Here is a 22,856-nt window from a genome sequence, read left to right on the forward strand (position 1 = left end):
TAAAATTTAGTAGATGTACTTCAGACTGCTCTCTACTGTAACTTTTGAGTGCAGTACACTGTGCTGTGACATACTGTACATGTACTGTAGCTGTTGCACTATGCTACTGTAATACAAAGAAATCTGACTGGCAATAGAGATTGTTTGAGTGAGTGAGTTTATAGACAATGGCAACACTTTTATGAATTAAACACTCAATTTAAATTCATTTTGAACCCCTGTGATGATGATTCTGGGGTTTATTGGATTGATTAACTGATCAAGATTTTTGATGCTTTTCGGCTACCAGCTACAGGCACGATCAGCTCAATGCAAGCGTGCAGTGCTTTTAATGAACATATATGTAGCCGTAGCTGTGTGCATACCGGGATTTACTACTCACTTTATCTGCGTTGTGTGATCCCTTTTCTGGATTGGCACAGAGCAAAACAACTTCGATATAAACTTCCATCTGTCTTTGTGCTGCTGTGAAGACGGGTGTTCTCACGGTGGAGGAATGCCATGAATCCCCCTTCACAAATGTGGTGATCCTGCAAATATAAATAACTATAGGCCTATTTCGAAATTGTCAGTATTAGCCAAATTAATGGAATCACTCATCAGCATGCAATTAAAAGATTATCTAATTAATAACAATATTCTGAATGAATTTCAATCTGGTTTTAGGAAACAACATAGTACAATAACAGCTGTTTCCAAAGTTGTCAATGACCTGGTCAAAATCTTGGACAATAGACAGCACTGTGCAGCACTGTTTATTGATTTGTCAAAAGCTTTTGACACAGTGGACCATAAAATACTCTATCAGAACAAGCAGTGGGATGGTTCAACAGTTCCTATTAGGGAGAACACAATGTGTGCAAGTAGATGGCCTCACTTCTGCCTCCCTAAATATGTCAAAAGCGGTGCCTCAAGGCTCAATCCTTGGGCCTCTTCTTTTTATCATCTATACAAACAACCTCTGCAATAATATAAATAATACAAACTAGCATTACTATGCTGATGATACTGTTCTCTATTGTTCTGGTTCCACATTAGATCAAGCAATCACAAATTTACAATCCGCTTTTAACATCTTGCAACATAATCTGGCTATACTTTAAAATTGGTTCTAAACTCTAAAAAAACTAAAGTCATGACTTTCACTCTGGGAAAATCAACTAAAAACAATGTCACCACCATTTGTACACTTGCTACAGAAATCGAAGAAGTGTCACATTACAAATACTTGGGTATTACCATTGATCAATCACTGTCTTTTACACTGCATGACCAAGATTTGGTTAAAAAACTGAAACTGAAGTTAAGTTTTTTCTTTAGAATCAAGTCTTGTTTATCTTTTGAAGCAAAAAAAAAAAAAAAAAAATTGTAAATGCAACATTCTTGTCTGTCTTGGACTGTGGTGATATTTTATTATATATGCCAGGGCACTCTTGTAAAAGAGATTTTTGAGATCTCAAGGAGTTGTTTATCCTGGTTAAATAAAGGTTTGAATGAATTTAATGGGGGGAAAAAATGCATCAAATGCTTCCATTTTGTACAAAGGAAGTGTTACAGTTACAGTAATCAGTTCCTCTATTTTGCTAGAACACAGAGACGATGAAATGGAAGAAGCCTGCAACATACAAATACAAGCAACATAACTTACCAGTTTTGGAAATGTTGTTTTGGAATTTATTGCACCAGTGCGTTAGACGTTGTAGTGTGTGTGTTTGTGAGGGCTTGTGTGTCCTGTCTGAGGGCAAAGTTTGGTTTTTCTTTAAGAGTGAATGGTTTTGAGTGTAGAGCTTCATTTTGACCTGAAAATAGGATGTTTGGGGAATTGGGTGAGACGTTATGGATTTGTGTTTACTGTTTTGAGAATACGAGTTTCAAGAAGTGTGTTTAAGCAATCGAGAAAAAGGGTAATAGGCTAATGTAAATGAGGCTTTACACTTCATTCACTTTCATATTCACAATTCTCATTCCAATGTCGACGGGAAAAAAAATAGTTTTGAGCAAAAATGTGCCACAGTGGTCAGCACGGATTGTATATTATTAAACTTTTTTTAAAAGTTTTTTATTGTAACTTTTTATATGTGTGGTATTTTTATAATGAACAGGCTTGATAATGAACAGGTGAACTCTAGGTGAACTCTAACTATGATATGATGAAATAATGATTTTGAATTTTGCTGTGGGTCTTGAGCAAACATCGTTTGTAATAAATGTGTTTTGTTGTGAAACTTCTGAATGATCTGCCAGGTTTTTTATTTGGACAGGGTTATTATAGAGATATTCTGCATGTATTCAGTCACGCTAACATTTTTCACTTAAATCAGTATTTCATTCAAGTTATATGGCTTGAGGAGTAAATCTATTTAAAAACACAATGCAATGGCTGAGGGAGTGAACAAAAAAAATTATATATATATATATATATATATATATACCTGTATATATATATATATATTGTATGCATTGTGACTGCAATTACAATTACTTAACATTGTTAATTTAATTAATGTAAGATCATATTTCATTTTCATATTTATGTTCCTGCTCATTATTTTGGACCCAAGGTAATTGTCTGCCTTAAATCCAATTCCTTGGATAGCCTAATTGGAGGAACCCATGACAGTTTTTAGAGTTCTTGGAGGAATTATTAATTGTTTTATTTCTTATTGACCATTTTGAGGAAGTCCAACACACCGTACATGGCGAGACACACAAAGATGCTCAGTGACATCATTAAAGGAGTCAGTGATGTACAGTAAGTGTGAACCGTTTTAATTGGTCTTTTCATGGTGCTGAAGAAGAGGGCTGGTCGAGTGTCAGAATAAAAAGCATCTTCTTCCTCTTCCTCATCACTCCTGCTTCACTGCAGACTCACACAACATCTCTGAACCTTCTGATCTGAGCAACAGATAACATGGTAGGTCATATTCATACTTCTTTATCACTTAATAATTGTTAGTGGAGCTAAAGCTGCACATTTGCTCAAGTTTTTTTCCCCGAAAACTCATAATTTTTTACCAAAATATATATTTAAAAAAGTGGCCATAAGATGTCAAGGAAAATTCCATTCCTACAACAAACAGAATGCCGTTTTAAATGTATATGTACTTTGAGTGTACTGTGCACATTTTTTTGTATAAGTATTTGTGTGTTTGCTCCAGGTTTTCGCTGTGCCACTGAGGATCCTCCTGCTCGGCCTGCTTCACTTCAGCACTTGTGCAGTAGGAGAGGATGTGCACCCAAAAATCCTCATGAGTATTGTGCAGAAATTTCAGAATGTGTAAGTGTTTTTGATTGAACATATTAGTAGTAAAAATAAATAAATAAAAACCAAGAAAAAAAAATACATATACACAACCAAATAAAGAAATGACAAGAAATATATAAAGAAAAGTAGTGGATTTAGTAACAGAGGTTGTTATAAGTTATACATCAGATGTATTTGTCTTTTATAATTACATCATGTTATAATTTTAACATTAAACTTTACATATATTTATTATAATACTACATAATTACATACAAATAAATACAATACTTCTATTAATATTTGTAATTTTTAACACACAACATTAAATTCCCACTGCTTTCATTTCCAGGTTGGCTGAGGACATAGGACAATACACTGTTGTGTTCAGAGTCGAGAAGAGCAAATGTCTTAAAGCTTCTGGCTATCCAGATCAGATCTTACTAACTCAAGTGAGACAAACACTTCAGAACAATGAGGTTTATCGGAGTAATGACCGTGACCTCATTGCTGCAAAGGCTGATAAAGATTTACAACTAGATTCAGAGTTTCACCTGAAGAATTATCTGGGGGACATATTGAATGTTGGTGATAAATGTGTGGTTTATTTCACTTTTAATTCCCCCTGTTTGTCAAAATGCCTATCAGGGCATTCCAATATAAAAACCAGTCTTAGACGTTTACAAAGATATAATGGAATTAAAGCCTTTGCATTCCAAAACATCTTTGCATGGGAAGGAGGATCTGATGACAGGAATGCGGTGATAAACAGACTGAAGATAATTGCACGTTCTTTACCATATTATCAGTGTGAGAGAAACCAAGCTGAATGTGAACGCCTGTAAGTTATGCTTATACTTTAGTTTCTTTCCTCACACATAGACAGTTTTATTTAGCTGAGGATTTTTTCCTTTTTACAGCAATTGCAGTAAACGTTAAAATTGGCAAATACATTCTACAATCTGTGAAATGCATAAATTGTGATATTGCGTGTGCTTGATTAGCTGGTAATTATTGTTTGAGTAAACTAATGTCAGCATGTCTGCTTAATGCTGGAGCAAATAAAAGTACATTTTGTTGAGCATCATTTGTTTTTCAAAGTATCATCTCATTTAAACACACTCTATAAGAACACGTTTTTCAGTCATATGGATGATAGCCTTCTATTATCTTATACTTTTAAGCTGTGGCATGAATATGAAATGCTATATATATTTAGCACATATTTAGATGACACATAAATACATAATTATGGGACCAGAGGTTCAGGATCTTGAGTCTACACGACTGTAAGGACCAGTGGTGTAGTGGTAAAAAAAGAGGTGGGTAAACTATAAATTCTAGTGGACCACGACGTGGTCACCCGGTAAGGTGGGCCACTGCCTACCGGTGTATGTGTATCCTGATGACATCGCTATAGGCTATCATTTGATGGTACTACCAAGGTGTTGTAGTATAACCATCAGGACGTCGGTGATGTGTAAACTGAATTTGGCAACAATACAGTGAATTACAGTGAAGTTATTGAATATTTTTCATAATAAAAATCATCAACATGATACATTTACAATTGTATATCAAATTAAAAATATATTTTTTTCCAAAATAAGTGTTGTAGTATAACCATCAGGACATCAGTGATGTGTAAACTGAATTTGGCAACAATAGAGTGAATTTCAGTGAAGTTATTGAATATTTTTTATAATAAAAATCATCAACATGATACATTTACAATTGTATATAAAATTAAAAATATATTTTTTTCCAAAATAAGTGTTGTAGTATAACCATCAGGACATCAGTGATGTGCGAACTGAATTTGGCAACAATACAGTGAATTACAGTGCAGGAATTGAATATTTTTCATAAATAATAATCATAAAAATTATGCAAAAAGATATTTATACAAAATAAGTGTTGTAGTATAACCATCAGGACAGCAGTGATGTTTGAACTTATTTTGATTACACTATAGTGTGTGACAGTGAAGTTATTGACTGTTCCCTTTCAAGGGAACTCCCGTTGCATCGAGAAAATGACGCTGTGGGAACGCTTTGCGTGATGACGTCTTGAAGCACATGTAAAATCAGTCCAATGGTGTGGCGGAACGTCAGAGGCGGGTGACGTCACGTACCAGGAAACTATAAAAGCCGGCCCAAAACAGAAAACGAAAGCTTTCTGAGTCTTCAGTTGCGCTCTGTGTTGAAATCTGTCCTTGTTATTTGGTGTTGTCTGTCTCTATATATATATATATTGATTCAGTTATGGCGAGCAAGCAGCAGTATCGAGTGTGTGTCCATCCCTGCCCGCGTTATTTAACGGGAGGTGACACACACACTCTTTGTGTTGTTTGTTTGGGAGAGGAGCATGCCCAGTCAGCACTCGAGGGTGGTGACTGTGAGCATTGCTGTGCGCTTCCATTGCGTACGCTCCGATCCCGTTTGGCTCGGTTCAATCCCGACCACGTTCCCCAGGGCTCGGGTCCCGCCGCGGCTGAGGCTCGGCGGCGATCTCAGACCTGGGGTTCGCAAATGGATCTGTCAGTGGATGTTGAGACGGGCTCTGCCTTATCTCAGCATCAATCTGACAGATCCAGTGCCTCTCATCAGGGTGCGGAAGCACGCGCTGCGGTTTCTTCCCCCCTGATAGAGGCACCAATACTGCAATTGTCCAGCTCTGAGGAGTTGGATGTTGTGAGTGTTGAAGCTGAGTCTGAGGATTCGCCACCTCAGTCTCATGCGTTTGAGGAACTGCTCGATGTGATTACTAGAGCAGTTGACAGACTTTCTATTGAGTGGCCAGAGGATAGGCAGGACGTTCGCTCGAAAAGTAAGCTCGACGAACGCTTCCTGCCATCTCGTGCTCAGCCTCAGCGAAGAAGCCTGCCGTTTTTCCCCGATCTCCACACCGAGGTGTCGAGATCGTGGGGAAAACCGGTTTCATACAGAGTTTATGCACCACAAACATCTCATTATTCATCTATTCAGAAATATAAAGATTATGGTTATGGGGAGATGCCGAAGGTGGAGGAGACGCTTGCGAGCTATCTCTCTCCAGCAACGGCATCTTCCCTGAAAGCTCCTTCACTTCCCTCTAAACCAGTAAAATATACTTCATCCCTGGTTCATAAATCCTATGCAGCCGCTGGTCAAGCAGCAGCGTGTCTGCATACGATGTCCATTATGCAAGCATATCAAGCAGAATTATTGGGGGATTTAGAGGAGGGCGGGGGAATTGGTCCCGATACAGTGGCTGAACTACGCAGAGCCACAGATTTGTCTCTCAGGGCCACCAAGGAGACCGCTAAATCAATCGGGCGGTCTATGGCAGCCCTGGTGGCCACTGAGAGGCATCTGTGGCTCAACCTGAGTGATATAAAAGAGAAAGAAAAACATGTTCTTTTAGATGCTCCGGTTTCCACTGTGGGTTTATTTGGCGATGCAGTAAACAGTGCAGTAGCTAAATCTCAAGAAGCTGCTAAACAGGCAGCTGCATTGCAGAAACTTCTCCCCCGCCGTTCTTTCTATGAGGCTGCTGAGCGGGAGCAGCCTCACTCCTCTAAAAAGAGCGCTGAGCACCGTGCCACTCAAAAACAGAGCGTTTCCTCCCGTGCTCCCCCACAAAAACCTCGGGGACACGGAGGGCGCGCTCAAACCCAGCAGTCTTCGAGGGGTAGAACGGATCTGCGGACCGTTATTACCGCCAAGAAGGCTGCTGGGAAAAAGTCCTGACGTCCGAGGACCCAGGACAAATGAGGGTAGTCCCCCCCGAAGTAGAGCGGTTAACACCTCATTTTACGGTGCCCGTCTCTCTTCGGTGCCCTCAGGGGGCCGTTCTGCCAACCCTGCCACCTCTGGTGTTACAGGGCGCAGCGGTCTCCGGCGAGCACATATCTCAAGGTCCACCCGGAAACGTAGTGGCCTCGGGATGCCCGCCCCCTCCGAGGAGGGTGCTAGAGCAGTCTGTTCGGTCGTTCCCTGCCGGTTCGCCGTTACAGGGCGTCGAACCGACTACTCAACAGCAACAAAATCCAGAAACCAGTCTCGAGAGGCTGGTACCTCTAGTAGAATCTTTGACAGCGTGGAAGCTACTGTCAAATGTTTCTCGTTGGGTCCTGCAGACCGTGGAAAAAGGGTATCAGATACAATTCAAGAAACGCCCACCTCGGTTTATGGGGGTCCTGCCCACAGTGGTGGGCCCCGAGCAGGTTCTGGTTATGGAACAGGAAGTGAACACTCTGTTAGAGAAAGGGGCCATAGAATATGTACCTCCCTCCAGCAGGGAAACCGGGTTTTACAGCCGGTACTTCATAGTTCCAAAAAAGGACGGGGGATTGCGTCCCATTTTAGATCTTCGAGTTCTGAACGAGACAGTCATGCAGCTCAAGTTCAAAATGTTAACATTGAGGCAGATCGTGCCACAGATCAGGTCCGAGGACTGGTTTGTCACGATAGACCTCAAGGACGCATATTTCCACATATCCATCCGTCCGTGTCATTGGAAGTTCCTGAGGTTTGCTTTCGGGGGCAAAGCATACCAATATCGAGTTCTTCCATTCGGCCTAGCTTTATCACCCCGCACTTTCACCAAATGCATGGATGCAGCTCTGGCGCCACTGCGCCTCCAGGGTATTCGCATTATGAACTACATCGACGATTGGTTGATTTTAGCTCATTCGCATCAGATGGCGGTGCAACATCGAGATGTTGTTCTCGCCCACATGAAAGAGTTGGGGTTACGGCTGAACGCCAAGAAGAGTGTGCTTTCTCCATTACAGAGGACCACTTTTCTAGGCGTGGTTTGGGATTCTGTGTCGATGCAGGCGCGCCTGTCACCGCCACGGATAGATTCCATCCTTGCAGCTGTGAAAAGTGTAAAGCTAGGCCAGCTACTCACTGTCAAACAGTTCCAGAGACTGTTGGGTCTCATGGCAGCAGCTTCCAACGTGATACCTTTTGGACTGCTACACATGAGGCCCCTGCAGTGGTGGCTCAGGACCAGGGGGTTTTCCCCGAGGGGCAACCCATTTCGCACAATCAAGGTCACGCGGCGATGCCTACGTGCCTTGGTTATGTGGAAGAAGCCTTGGTTCCTGTCCCAGGGCCCAGTGTTGGGAGCTCCTTGTCGTCGCAAATTGCTAACGACGGATGCTTCCCTCACGGGCTGGGGAGCGATCCTGGAGGGTCGCTCGGCTCAAGGTCTGTGGGAAGACCATCATCGTTCCTGGCATATCAATCGCCTAGAGATGTTAGCTGTCTTCCGGGCTCTGAGGAGCTTTATCACAGATCTCAGGGGGCACCATGTGTTAGTACATACGGACAACACATCGGTAGTCGCCTATATCAACCACCAAGGGGGTTTGCGCTCGCGCCCGTTATCCAACTTGGCACGCCATATCCTCTTGTGGTCCCAGGGGAAGTTACTGTCACTCAGGGCAGCTTACATCCCCGGGGTACAGAATATAGGAGCAGACACTCTGTCGAGGCAGGGGCCGAGGCCCGGGGAATGGAGGCTCCACCCCGAGGTGGTGGAGCTGATATGGAGGGAGTTTGGCCAAGCACAAGTGGATCTGTTTGCGTCTCGAGAGACGTCTCACTGTCCACTTTGGTTCTCCCTCACGCATCCAGCTCCTCTCGGACTGGATGCTATGGTACAGACGTGGCCGAGGCTACGTCTGTACGCCTTTCCCCCAGTTGCTCTGCTCCCGGGAGTTCTGGAAAGAGTTCGCAGGGACCGGGTCCATCTACTTCTTATAGCCCCGCGCTGGCCGGGCAGAGTATGGTTTCCCGATCTTGTGTCCCTCCTCGACGGGCATCCTCTGGAGTTACCCGTCAGGAGGGACCTTCTGTCCCAGGCAGAGGGCTCGATATTTCACCCTCGGCCAGAACTGTGGAACCTGTGGGCTTGGCCTCTGAGGGGGCCCAGCTCATAGAGTCAGGTCTCTCAACCGAGGTTGTTGAGACCATTCTACAGTCCAGAGCTCCCTCCACGAGGAAACTTTATGCCCTGAAGTGGAGAGTTTTCACTTCCTGGTGTAGTGACCGTCGGTTGGACCCAGTCCACTGCCCAATTGGTACAGTGCTGGAGTTCCTGCAGGACCGGTTCACTGCAGGTCTGACCCCGTCCACTTTAAAGGTTTATGTGGCGGCCATAGGTGCTTACCACATTCCTTTGGGTGGAATGTCTGTGGGGAAAGACCCTCTGGTATCTCGTTTCCTTCGTGGCACTTGGAGGCTGAGGCCTGCAGTTCGCTCGAGGGTGCCACCTTGGGATTTGTCCTTTGTGCTACAAGGCTTATCCCAGGCCCCCTTTGAGCCCATTGAGGAGGTTCCTGAGAAGTTTCTTACTCTGAAAGCTCTTTTCCTTCTGGCTATTTCTTCTCTTAAGAGAATAGGGGATCTTCAAGCATTGTCGGTGGCTCCGTCATGCTTAGAGTTTGCTCCGGGTATGGTTAAAGCGTTCCTTCATCCGAGACCGGGTTATGTCCCCAAGGTCCCCACTAATGTGGCTAGACCTATTGTTCTGCAGGCTTTCTGTCCTCCTCCCTTTCAAAATGCTGACCAGGAGGCTAATAATTTGCTTTGCCCTGTGCGGGCGTTAGACGCTTACGTCCACAGAGCTGCCCTGTGGCGTAAAAGTGATCAATTATTTGTGTGCTTTGGGTCCCCTAACAAAGGGGGCCCGGTGTCTAAGCAAAGGATGAGCAAGTGGGTGGTCGAGGCTATCTCACTTGCTTATGAGGCGGTTGGGCAGCCTTCTCCTTTGGCTGTCCGGTCGCACTCGACGAGGAGTATGGCGGCCTCTAAGGCCCTTATTTCAGGAGTTTCTTTACAGGACGTCTGTGATGCGGCAGGCTGGTCCTCACCGCACACTTTCGTCAGGTTTTACTCTCTGGATCTAGACTCTGCTCCAGGGTCTCATGTTTTGTCTTCCTAGTGCTGCTCTACGGATTTCACACAGGACAGACATTTGTAGCTATGGAGGCGTTGGTATAGACGTTCCCACAGCGTCATTTTCTCGACGCAACGGGAGTTCCCTTGAAAGGGAACGCCTCGGTTACGACTGTAACCTCGGTTCCCTGAAGAGGGAACGAGCGTTGCGTCGCCCTGCCATATCTCCTTCATGCCTGTCAGCTCGACTTCAGACTTTTACGAAGCTTTCGTTTTCTGTTTTGGGCCGGCTTTTATAGTTTCCTGGTACGTGACGTCACCCGCCTCTGACGTTCCGCCACACCATTGGACTGATTTTACATGTGCTTCAAGACGTCATCACGCAAAGCGTTCCCACAGCGTCATTTTCTCGACGCAACGCTCGTTCCCTCTTCAGGGAACCGAGGTTACAGTCGTAACCGAGGCGTTTTCGGGTTTTGCACTTTGCAGACGGTCCCTTCGGATCTGTCTCGCTGCCGCCTGCGCATAGAGATCAATGTATTTTGTCCACTGTGAGGGAAAGCTTGTTTTGAGAAAAAATAGGTTGTAGCTGCTTGTCTACATTACTACGATTAAAAAGAGGTGTTATTTGTGTAGTAACAACGTTTAGCTCACGAGTTATTGACCCGGGAAGTTCGAATCTGTGAATTTACTGCCAACTTTACTCAACTCGGCGCGCTGCGCTCTCTGCTCCATGTTTGCGCGCTGCGCGTTCTGCTCTGTAGTTAACGGCCCAAATGCTCGAATCTTGTGCCGATCGGCGATCACGCACTGGAAAAGCAAAGTCCGCTCAAATAACGAGAAATTTAGAGGTGGATAAACGCACTTTGGAGGTGGGCAAACGCTATTTCCAAATTTTGGGAGGTGCGTAAACGGCGTTTACGTGCGTTTAGCCTCCACTACATCCCTGGTAAGGACTGTAAAAAACTGCCAGATCATTGATGTGTCAAACAGATAATAAAGGTCTTTTTTTTTTTTTTTTTACAAATGCTGTTTGCACAAGCCACACAGCAACAATTGAAATCATATTCCATTAAGTACAGTCAGCATATATAATAAGTCAATAGTTTAAACAATATACTATTTCAATAATATTTCAGAATTTTTAACATGAATTATTAAAATGACATTATAATTTAATTAAATAAAAATATTATACACACATTGTCAGGGTTCTGTCTTATGTTTGAGTACACGGCTCTGTCTTAGTTTGTGTTTGCCATGTGCTCGTCCCGCCTCCTTGTTTAGTCCAGTCTAAGTCCTTGTTTTTACAATAAATAAATAGAAATGCTATGCTCAATAACATAAGAACATTGTCAAGGAATTACATACAAATACATAAAATAATAATAATAATTATACAAAAACAATGAAAAACAAAGGATGACAATGCAAAGAGATATGACAAGAAGGCATACCCTACAATTGCATTGACACAATAACATACATTTACAAGGAAAGCTTTTAAAGGGATAATGTGTAGGAATTTCTCCCATCTAGTGGTGAAATTGTATTTTGCATTCAAACAAATTGTGCTCTACAGCGCCTCTGTTGCATCTACGGTAGCCGTTATGTACCAAAAAGCTATGACAGGATGACTTCTACTTAATCGCGTTTTCCTCCGGGTGAACTTGTTTGTTATTTAAAACAAACTGAAACTGAAAGTAGTAATGCCTTCTTTATTCCTTATATTTTTTGAAGTACGTGCATTGTTAGATATCATCATCATCAGCGATATCTCTATTACTTTACTCAATAGCTGCTATTCATCAAAGAGCCTATTTAACTTAACTATAAATGTTCTACTGTATATATAATAAAGTAGGGGAGACCGGGGACAGTTGCAAAATGGGAATGGTTGCAACATGTCATTTTTCTCCAATCAGAAACAAGCTAGAGTGATGACACTCATACTGTACATGCACAGTTAGACCCTCCACCCACTAAGAAGACAGTAGACATATTCAACATCTGCTGCTGCATTTATTGAACACAATTTGTTTTGGAGGTATGAAAGTACATTTTTTCATGAGATATATTTTTTGTCATACTGTCCAGACATTTTGTATGAATTAATCAAAACTTTGCTTGGTTTGAATTATTGTTTTGTTGACTTCTAAGTGACATGGTTAGCATGTGTCAAAGTCAGTGTGTCTAGCAGGAATATGATGTTCTGTCATGGCTGATAGGGTTGGGGACGGTTGCAACAAGTTATAAATTGCATGTTTAATAAAAGTTTGTTGCATTGCAAATTGTTCAGTTCTTCCTGTCTGACACTGAAATATGGAGAGATTGAATAGCATTTGTAACACCTGCACACTGAATCTATGTAGGCCTATGTTCTACACATAAAAAAAAATAAAAAATAAAAAAAACTCAATAACTGTAATTTGATAAATATGACTAAATAAATAAATTATAGGCTACAATAATATTATTGAAATAAATAATACTCTAATATTATAGTAGGCCTAAACAGTTAATATTTTCAGAATTATATGCTCATTGAGACAAAAAGCTACAATTTAAAAATTAGGTATTTTTAACGTGTTGCAACCTCTGACTTCTTCCATTCAAATAAATACTGTGAACGATATGTCATATATATTATAATCATCTTTAAATGGTATGGGTAATTAGCAGACAGATGCAAGTTCTAGTCCAAATAGTCTCTGAGTAACTGAGAGAAATGCAAAAAGTGTTGCAACTGTCCCCGGTCTCCCCTACACAACCAAGCAATGAAAAAAAAGCTTGTAATTAAGACCGTAACATTGACTTACCTGTCGAGAAGAAAGCAGGCAACTTCAGGGTCTCTTTTGAAAGCTTTCTCCTGCATTAGCTGTCCTGACATTAACCCTTGTTTTGTAATCTCCGGTCACGTTTCCTTTTACGGTCTATTTTGGACTTTTTCGACGACAAGGACTCCTTATCCTGTGACTCAGCATATGTATTGTCCTCCATTATAAATAACCATTTAAACTTGCCGCGGCAGTGACAAGCGTCTCTCACTGCTCTGCTCCTCCGCTTCTGCTGGCTTCAGTCACGTGACGCTGGTTCTGAACGAAAACGTGTTGTGGAAACTTGTCGTAGTACTTTTTGTCCCTTTCTGCTATTATAGTTTTTCAAGATGGCGGAACTACATGGAAGCCTCCGTGGGCCTACCCGTCCCATATAAAGATAATAAATTCTTCGTTTACAAGGATTAGTCTGATCATTGGCAGAGGTATTTGTGCACCATTGAGGACGTATTTATGAATACAAATATTGATTTTAGATAATAAAATACCTAAAAAGCTACACATTGTCCCTTTAAGTGCATGTATTTTCTTTAAATATTTCTACTATTTTATAAATCTTAGGGATTTTTTATTATTTATATAACGAAGAGATTTAAGAAGTGAGATTAATTCAGTGTCAAAATAAGTGTCAAAATAAGGATAGGACAGAATATCATTTGCAAACTTTTGTTTATGAATGAAGAATGTGCTATATAAAATAAAGAAATTAACTAATTAACTAACTTCTATGGGTTTTTAACTAGAGATTGGCATGGAGTACTTTCCATAAGATCATCTCTCAATGCAAATCAAACCAGCTATTAGGCTAACTGAAATAAAACCATGCCAATCTCTACGGTGAAGGCTATGTGATGATGTGGGGCTATTTTAATTCCAGAGGCCAAGGGAACTTTATCAGGATGCATAGTATCCTGGATCCATGAAGAAACCGGCCTTTAAAAATAAAAATCTGCCTGCCTCTATGGGAATTTGACATAGGGGTGTCCAAACTTATGCACCCTGTATTTTAAGGAAGAACATTTATTTATTTACGATACATTATTCATTAACAAAGAAAATTGGTGTCCTTAAAGGTTGGATTTTTCCTATTTTTTTTTAATTAAGGCATTAAGTTCAATTTCCAAAAGATGATTTTTTATTCCTCTTTTTAGTCAACTTTAGCATGGGTGTCTAAACTTATGCATAGCACTGTATCATTTTGGAACCACCTGGGGAAAAATAAAGATTTATTTCTGACAGTGATATAAATGTTATTCCATAACAGTGTTTTATGAGGTGAAAAAACGTGAACGTAACACAGCTTCCAATTAAGGAGACACTGTTGATGAAATCTGGACAAGGCAATAGATAGCTTAGACAGTAAATTACCTTTTAGAATAAAGGAGAGACTACAGATTTGATTTAATATTTGGTTACGGATAAAGTACCAAATTGATTTTGGATTGGCGAGACATCTTTTAAGCCAATTTATTTGAAAGATATTTACATGTCAGAAAATTCTGAAACTCAATGCCTCAATCTGCTTTGTCGTTAGATAGCACTTCTTTTTTTAGTTTATGAGGTTTCCTTTTCCAAATGAAATCTAAAAAAAATAAAATTGTATTGACTTTTTAGCAATTTTGTTCTCCACAAATAAAGATAAAGAGGGATAAACAAAATGAGAAAGACCTTCTGCCTTTGACAGGAGGACTCTGCCGAATAACGACAGGTCCCGCTGTAGCCAGATTTTAAGAATACTTTTAGATTTAATTATCCTAGATGAAAAGTTAAAATTTTGTCTAGCCAAAAGATTTTAATTAAAATAAATGCCTAGTTATTTCACTGTGGACTTAACAGGGATATTTTCTATTGAATCATAATTTAAACTATGGACAGGCATGATCTCACATTTTGAGATATTGAATTTTAAACCAGAAGCACAAGAAAATTGGTAAATTAAATCTAAAGCCTTTGACACATATTTTCCATCTTTTAAGAACAACGGGTGTCACCTGCCAACTGTGACATTTTAATTTCCCTCCCAAAAATAGAGATTCCTTTCAATTTTTGATTTTGAACAATGCTCATAACTCAGTAACTAATAAAAATAAAAAAGGAGAAATAAGGCAATCCTGCCTAACACCACATCTTACATCAAATCTATGAGAAGTGTCAAAATGAATAATAACAGAGCTGTTAACACCTTTATAAAACATAGAAATAAAAGAATCACCAAAACCAAACAACTGAAGTGCTTTTAAAAGAAAGTGGTGTTCAATTGTGTCAAAGGCTTTGTAAAAATCAAGAAAAAGAATAAGACCTTGAGATTGCAATGAATCTGCATAATCCAACAAATCCAGGACCAATTTTATATTGTATGGAAATATTCATCGTGTCATCTGAAGCGGGACCAGAAACAAACAAAACAAAAACTCTTCTAGCACGTGTATTTACCTGTGTCAGCTGTGTTGTCGATGCCTCGAGAGAAAAGAAAGTGCAGAGCGCGAAAGCACCAAAGTGACTGAAGGATTGCCATAAAGCAGTATCTCTGGTCGTACGATGTGTATGAAGTCATTGACATTTTAAAAGACTTTTTAAAGCAAATAAGTGACTAAAAAATCTAACACCCAGCAATGTGTAATTTCTAGGGCCCTATGAAATCCGTTTTATTTTTTCTCAAATTCCGTTTTATTTTTTTCCGAATTCCGTTTTTTTGGATTTATTTTCATTCCTTTCGGATTTTTCGGATTTGCTTGTTTTCTTTTTTTACTTCTAAGCAGTATTGACCTTTAAAAATTCAGTTACACAAACTCACAATTCAGCTTTTTTATTTAAACTGTTAATATAGGCTATTCAGCAAGGCACATTCAAAATTTTCCAAAATTCAGCAAAACCTTCAACAAATCTCTGGCCAAAAATAACAGTAACATGAAGGTTACAGTTACAAGGTAGGATTGATGAATATTAAATTAAAGACTAGAAAAAAAAGTTTGTTGAGACAAACTTTAAGTTGGCTTGAGAAAGCCTAACCAGAGAGTTTGAAGAAGTTTAAAGAAGTTAGAAGTTTAAAGAAGTTAGAAGTTTAAAGTAGTTTGAACTTTAAAGTAGTTTAAAGTTAGATTGATAGATTAGTTAGTTATTAGTTAGAAAGAAAGAAAGAAAGAAAGAAAGAAAGAAAGAAAGAAAGATTAGTTAGAAAGAAAGAAAGGATAGACAAAGAAAAAAGAGAAATAAGAAGGAAAGAGTAGGTAGAAAGAAAGAAAGGATAGACAAAGAAAATAGAGAAATAAGAAGGAAAGAGTAGGTAGAAAGAAAGTTAGATTAGTTAGAAAGAAAAAAATATAGATTAGAAAAAGAAAGATTAGTTAGAAAGAAAGATAGATTAGTAAGAAAGAAAAAAAGATTAGTTAGAAAGAAAGATTATTTAGAAATAAAGAAAGATAGAAGGATTAGTTAGAAAGAAAGAAAGAAAGAAAGAAAGAAAGATTAGTTAGAAAGATAGATAGATTTGAAAGAAAAAAGAAAGAAAGAAAGAAAGAAAGAAAGAAAGAGAGAAAGAAAGATTGATTAGTTAGAAAGAAAGAAAGAAAGAAAGAAAAAGATTAGGTAGAAAGAAAGAATGAAAGAAAAAAGAAAGAAAGAAAAAGATTAGGTAGAAAGAAAGAATGAAAGAAAAAAGAAAGAAAGATTAGCTAGAAAGAAAGAAAGAAAGATTAGGTAGAGAGAAAGAAAGACAGATTAGTTAGAAAGAAAGATAGAAAGAAAGAAAAGTTAGAAAGAAAGAAAGAAAGAGAGAGAGAGAGAGAGAGAGAGAGAGAGAAAGAAAGAAAGAAAGAAAGAAAGAAAGATTAGTTAGAAAGAAAGATTAGTTGGAAAGAAAGAAAGAAAGAAAGAAAGAAAGAAAGAAAGAAAGAAAGAAAGAAAGAAAGAAAGAAAGATTAGTTAGAAAGAAAGAAAAAAGAAAGATTAGTAAGAAAGAAAAAAGTAAAAAAGAAAGAAAAATTTGTTAGAACGAAAGAAGAAAGAAAAAAAGAAAGATTAGTTAGAAAGAAAAAAGAAATAAAGAAAGAAAGAAAGAAAGAAAGAAAGAAAAAAGAAAGAAAGATTAGCTAGAAAGAAAGAAAGAATTAAAAAAGAAAAAGATTAGTTAGAAAGAAAGAAAAAAGAAAGATTTGTAAGAAAGAAAAAAAGTAAAAAAGAAAAAAATTTGTTAGAACGAAAGAAGAAAAAAAGAAAGATTAGTTAGAAAAAAGAAAGAAAGAAAGAAAGAAAGAAAGAAAGAAAGAAAAAAGAAAGAAAGATTAGCTAGAAAGAAAGAAAGAATGAAAAAAGAAAAAAAATTGTTAGAAAGAAAGAAAAAAGACAGATTTGTTAGAAAGGAAAGAAAGATTAGTTAGAAAGATTAGATAGAAAGATAAGTTAGAAAGAAAGATTAGAAAGAAGAAAGATTAGTTAGAAAGAAAGAAAGAAAGAAAGAAAGAAAGAAAGAAAGAAAGAAAGAAAGAAAGAAAAATATTAGGTAGAAAGAAAGAATGAAAGAAGAAAGAAAGAAAGAAAGATAGAAAGAAAGATTAGTTAGAAAGAAAGATAGAAAGAAAGATTAGTTAGAAAGAAAGATAGAAAGAAAGAAAGAAAGAAAGAGAGAGAGAGAGAAAGAGAGAGAGAGAGAAAGAAAGAAAAAGAAAGAAAGAAAGAAAGAAAGAAAGAAAGAAAGAAAGAAAGAAAGAAAGAAAGAAAGAAAGAAAGAAAGAAAGAAAGAAAGAAAGAAAAAGATTAGGTAGAAAGAAAGAATGAAAGAAAAAAGAAAGAAAGAAAAAGATTAGGTAGAGAGAAAGAAAGACAGATTAGTTAGAAAGAAAGATAGAAAGAAAGAAAGAAAGAAAGAAAGAAAGAAAGAAAGAAAGAAAGAAAGAAAGAAAGAAAGAAAGAAAGAAGATTAGTTAGAAAGAAAGAAAGAAAGAAAGAAAGAAAGAAAGAAAGAAAAAAAGATTAGTTAGAAAGAAAGAAAGAAAAGTAAGAAAAAGAAAAAAGAAAGATTAGTTTCTGACAGACAGACAGACAGACAGACAGACAGATAGATAGATAGATAGATAGATAGATAGATAGATAGATAGATAGATAGATAGATAGATAGATAGATTAGTAAAAGAGAAAGAAAGATGATAAGTTAGTTAGTTAGAAAGATAGATAGATTAGTAAGAAAGAAAGAAAGATAAATTAGTTAGAAAGATAGATGGATTAGCTAGAAAGAAAGAAAGAAAGAAAGATAGATAAGTTAGTTAGAAAGATATATAGATTAGTTCAAAAGAAAGAAAGAAAGAAAGAAAGATAAGTTAGTTAGAAAAAGATAGATTAGTTATAAAGAAAGAAAGATAGATAAGTTAGTTAGAAAGATAGATAGATTAGTAAGAAAGAAAGAAAGATAGATAAGTTAGTTAGAAAGATAGAGAGATTAGTTAAAAAGAAAGAAAGATAGATAAGTTAGAAAGATAGATTTGTTAAAAAGAAAGAAAGATAGATAAGTTAGAAAGATAGATTAGTTAAAAAGAAAGAAAGATAGATAAGTTAGATAGATAGATAGATAGATAGATAGATAGATAGATAGATAGATAGATACGTTAGTTAGTTAGAAAGATAGATAGATTAGTAAGAAAGATAGATAGATTAGTTAGTTAGAAAGAAAGATAGATTAGTTAGAAAGAAAGATAGATAAGTTAGTTAGAAAGATAGATAGATTAGAAAGACAGATAGATAAGTTAGTTAAAAAGATAGATAGATTAGTAAGAAAGAAAGATAGATTTGTTAGTTAGAAAGAAAGATAGATTAGTAAGAAAGAAAGATAGATAAGTTAGTTAGAAAGATAGATAAGTTAGAAAGAAAGATAGATAAGTTAGTTAAAAAGATAGATAGATTAGTAAGAAAGAAAGAAATATAGATTAGTTAGTTAGAAAGAAAGATAGATTAGTTAGAAAGAAAGATAGATAGATAGATAGATAGAAAGATAAGTTAGTTAGAAAAAAAGATAGAAAGATAAGACAGACAGACAGACAGACAGACAGACAGACAGATAGATAGATAGATAGATAGATAGATAGATAGATAGATAGATAGATAGATAGATAAGTTAGTTAGAAAGATAGATAGAAAGATAAGATAGATAGATAGATAGATAGATAGATAGATAGATAGATAGATAGATAGATAGATAGATAGATAAGTTAGTTAGAAAGATAGATAGATAGATAGATAGATAAGTTAGTTAGAAAGATAGATAGATTAGTAAGAAAGAAAGAAAGATAGATTAGTTAGTTAGAAAGAAAGATAGATTAGTAAGTAAGAAAGATAGATAAGTTAGTTAGAAAGATAGATAAGTTAGAAAGAAAGATAGATAAGTTAGTTAAAAAGATAGGTAGATTAGTAAGAAAGATAGATAGATTAGTTAGTTAGAAAGAAAGATAGATTAGTAAGAAAGAAAGATAGATAAGTTAGTTAGAAAGATAGATAAGTTATAAAGAAAGATAGATAAGTTAGTTAAAAAGATAGATAGATTAGTAAGAAAGAAAGAAAGATGGATTAGTTAGTTAGAAAGAAAGATAGATTAGTTAGAAAGAAAGATAGATAGCTAAGTTAGTTAGAAAGATAGATAGATTAGTAAGAAAGAAAGATAGATAAGTTAGTTAGAAAGATAGATAGATAGATAAGTTAGTTAGAAAGATAGATATAAAGATAAGTTAGTTAGAAAGATAAGTTAGTTAGAAAGATAAGTTAGTTAGAAAGATAAGATAGATAGATAGATAGATAGATAGATAGATAGATAGATAGATAGATAGATAGATAGATAGATAAGTTAGTTAGAAAGATAGATAGATTAGTAAGAAAGATAGATGAGATAGTTAGAAAGATAGATAGATTAGAAAGAAAGATAGATAAGTTAGTTAAAAAGATAGATAGATTAGTAAGAAAGAAAGAAAGATAGATTAGTTAGTTAGAAAGAAAGATAGATTAGTTAGAAAGAAAGATAGATAGAAAGATAAGTTAGTTAGAAAGATAGATAGATTAGTAAGAAAGAAAGATAGATAAGTTAGTTAGAAAGATAGATAGAAAGATAAGTTAGTTAGAAAGATAGATAGATAGATAGATAGATAGATAGATAGATAGATAGATAGATAGATAGATAGATAGATAGATAGATAGATAGATAGATAGATAGAAGTTTATTAGGTCATTGAATGGTAGTTTAATTGAGTCTAGGGCTTCAGGGAGTTTAGATTTGAGTTTTTGGCTTGTACACTAATGGGCCACCGTAGTCTTGGCTCAATTTGAGCAGTCTGCCATGTAAGTCTATGGGATTTTTATGGTTTTTAATATTAATTTTTAAGAAAACTGAAAGTCAAATCAGTCTGAAAAGATATAGCACACCAAGTCAGAACAGTCTGAAAGTCTGACCCGAGTTTGGAGTTTGTAGAGTTAAAGCTCTAGGAGGAGTTAGAGTTGATAAATTTTGGGTCAGAAGAATAAGAAGAATGTACATTTCCTGAAGAAAATGTGAAGTGGTGCTTGCAGTGGCAAAACTCGTCATACTTCAGTCGAGTCCCAAAATACACGTATAGGCTAAATCAGCGTCTTCACAGCAAGGGAAATGTTTGGAATAACAAGTAGGACTGTGTGCGGCACAGCTTGCCCTTCATATTGTACAACAGACCAATTAAATTATGCAGAATAACTTTTTATATGTTTGGTTGACTGTGTTTCATTTTGATAATGAACAGTCTGCGATATGAAGCAACGCCAGAACTGATACTATGCTGTGTGAGAGAGCGATGCGCGAGCGCCATCACTTGGATTTGTTCCACTGCTGGGAAATAACTTAATACTCTGTTATTTATAGTCATACAGATAATATGACATCATCCGAAACAGTAAAATGTATATTTTTATTTGTGTACATTCAAAATGACTACAAAATATCATGCCATTGAAAAATAAATAAAACAACATGATGCGCTGCTTTAGCGCGTCTCGGTCTCTTTAGATCTTTCTGGCGCTCACCAAAAATGAACCAAAATACAGAGACTAGCCTTCTTGGCGCGCCTACTTTTGAAAGTCAACATTTAGATTATTTAACATTAAATGCATTATATATGCCTGAGTCACTTTGGAATAAATCAGAGCGTATTTCATGATAAAACGTGACTTAGCCTATACAGTCGAGAAAATAGGCAAATTCAGACCAACTGCTGGTCTACACAGAGAGAAAGCCCTTTCTAGGGTCTTCTGTTGTGCCGAGCCATTCGCTAGTCTAGTTGTTTGATGAGAAAATTAAATGTAGCCTATAGTTGCAATACACGCGTTTTGTAAGCTCCGTTCAACTGCTGCAGCGGACTATTATTACTAGAATATTAGAAGAAATCTAATACTCAAGCTGTTTTCTCATTTTTCTACTCTTAATATTAAATAAAAAAACGACTGAACGAAAGATACACGGATTCTCTTGAACCACCACCGCGTTTGCGGCAGAAAACTACTGCAGTGCAGCCAAAATGCTCTGTTCGACTTATCTGAGATCCTTTACTCTTCCCTGTGGATGACCTGTGACCTACTTTCTGTAAGATCTGAATTTTTGAACTTGAATTTTTGAACTTGAATTTTAGAAAACTGAATTTGAAGTTCCGAATTTCTTCATCTTGAAAACTTGAATCTGTATTTTTTTAAACTGAATATTTGCACTATACGAATTCAGAACAAAAAAACTAGCTGTTTGAAAATACATGTCTATAAAATTCAGCCATAAAAACATTTCAATTTGTTAAATTTCAAACATTCAATATTCGTTTAAAACAAATCAAATTCAGAACTATTTAAACTACCACCTAAAATTCAATTTAGTTAGATTACACTTGCAAATAATTCAAATTTACACAATTCAAATTCAAATCATTTTGTCATATTATAAGCTCCATACATTTACAAAAACAATGCACATTAGCTTATCTTTTATTATTAATAGTAAAATTCGGTCCGATTTTCCCATGGCGTCTGTCGTTGCTATGCAACCACAACGACAAAGAAGTTTAGTAGCTAATAGATTTCCACCACCGAGAAACGCTTGCTGTAGCTCTGCTACAAGATTTATTTACGGAGAAGAGAAAAACACCCGTAGTGTTTGTGGTGCACCCCCATCCTTTATGTTGACTGAGCTTTCAATGTTGTTACGGAAAGGGTGAAGTTGATATGTTGGTTCTTGTCACATGAACTGCGGTGCGCTTGCGGCATTCTGAAAAGTTGAGGTGTTTTCATCTCGCTGCGCCTGGAAAAAATGAGCGCGTCGCTTCAATTATGAGCGCGCTTGCCGCGCGCCTACATTTGAAATGACGAACTTGAGCGCGCGAAAGACACGACATGTGAACGGCCCCTTGACGAGCTCGCTTCGACATTTTTTTCCTTACGCGGGAACGTAAGGACATAATATGTTTACTAGGCAACATGTTTAACAATGCCATTTGGCCACGGTTTAGGTAACGTTAGAGACCTTTCTACGTTTGTTGTTTTAAACTGAAAAAATGAGAAAGAAGTAAAAAAAAAAATCGTTTATTTAATGTCAACAAAATATATGCAAATTCCGTGCGTATAAGAGAATTCCGTTTTCATGTGTAAATTCCGTGATTCCGTCCGCGTTTTCCGCATCACGGAAATCATAGGGCCCTAAATTTCTTTGCATCTCCTTTCGAATACAACATTCAAATTACTAGACAAAAAATTATATCCTGAGAAAAGTGGATTTTGATGTGTATAGAGCCATAGACCTCCATTCATTCTGCACTCGTCCTGTGAGCGCCCTCATATGGAATCAGAGAGGAACTGCAACCAGTTCAGAAGCCGGAAGTTTACTGAGAGTGGAAGTTCTCC

At 37.3% G+C, this 22,856-nt stretch overlaps 1 protein-coding gene and 1 long non-coding RNA gene across 2 annotated transcripts in view; one reads left to right on the forward strand and one right to left on the reverse strand.

The window, feature by feature from the left end:
* LOC309505882 (thyroglobulin-like) overlaps nt 1-22,856 on the reverse strand; it is a gene marked incomplete at both ends in the record, with an annotated part of 133,452 nt that overhangs the window by 23,628 nt on the left and 86,968 nt on the right. The window lies entirely within an intron of this gene.
* LOC309505465 lies at nt 2,792-4,331 on the forward strand. Its single transcript, XR_014208449.1, has 3 exons — nt 2,792-2,914; nt 3,159-3,277; nt 3,597-4,331. It is a non-coding gene; the product is annotated as an uncharacterized lncRNA (long non-coding RNA).

Source organism: Leuciscus leuciscus (genome assembly GCF_965113295.1).
Source record: "Leuciscus leuciscus genome assembly, chromosome: 9".
NCBI lineage: Eukaryota > Metazoa > Chordata > Actinopteri > Cypriniformes > Leuciscidae > Leuciscus > Leuciscus leuciscus.